The following is a 999-nucleotide window of genomic DNA, read 5'->3' as shown; positions in this document are numbered from 1 at the left end:
TTACCCTAACACATCTTTCCATGAACGTGTCCTGTGTCCACTTGGATATGACACCAAATTTGACTTTGCATAATTGGAGAATAAGATTGGGTCTGAAAAATGTATAATAAGATTATGCAGTGCTTTTCCCACATAACAATCTGTATAGGGTGATGTTTAGGTCCCATGAACGTTAACAGTTAGAGCAGCACACTGCCAAATAATGGTTGCATTGTGTGCATCTTGTTGTGAGTCCTGCAAAGTCCTAAAAACTTTTACCACATCCATTTTGACTAGATAGACCTGGTACCAGTTACCTATTTTATGATAAATCAGTTTGATGGCTCAGAAATTCTTATGCCAGAATATATGCATTGACCCTGGGGTTACACGAATCATAAAATGATAAACCTCTCTTGCCTCTTTTTCATCACCACTTGCACACATCTGTATCTTTTTTTTTAAGGAAATACCAGTTATTATGTCATTGAAGATCAGTTTTAGGATTCATTATTATATTAATTCCATGGGATGTTTACCTTGTACAGTGTGATTGTCTGAGACTATATACATACTGTACAATTTAAAGTCAATGTGAATGTTTTATTTAGTTTCATTTCTTTCTGTCTTACAGTCCTATTGAGTTTGGCCACAAGATATGTTTATAATTTTTCTTTATTTTATACCCTATTGATGCCATATATTTTCCTTTTTTTTAAGTTAAACTTCTTATGATAGTCAGGAGATGTTTTGATGTGAATGAAAGACTCATTTCAGAATTTGGAATCATTTGTGGGAGCAGTTTATTCCAGAAGTAATATTCAGTTGTTGGATGAATGACCTCTCAGTGTTTCAGTCTTTGCATCAGCTCTCATTTGTCCATGTTATCAGTATCTAATCAGAGCTGCATGTATAATTTTATATTATCATTCATGTGATAAGATATGAAGGTAATTTATTCTTAAAAATTGTTAATTTTGATGTTAGTCATGAAGGAATCTTTAATTCTTTAATTCCACA

General features: G+C 32.7%; 1 protein-coding gene across 1 annotated transcript in view; it reads left to right on the top strand.

The window, feature by feature from the left end:
- LOC119588594 (ubiquitin carboxyl-terminal hydrolase 36-like) overlaps positions 1–999 on the top strand; it is a gene marked incomplete in the record, with an annotated part of 14376 nt that overhangs the window by 1561 nt on the left and 11816 nt on the right.

The sequence above is a fragment of the Penaeus monodon genome, chromosome 24 (assembly GCF_015228065.2).
Source record: "Penaeus monodon isolate SGIC_2016 chromosome 24, NSTDA_Pmon_1, whole genome shotgun sequence".
In the NCBI taxonomy this organism is placed as follows: Eukaryota; Metazoa; Arthropoda; class Malacostraca; order Decapoda; family Penaeidae; genus Penaeus; species Penaeus monodon.
Note: the sequence above shows the minus strand (reverse complement) of the source record. Positions and strands in the feature narration are given on the sequence as shown.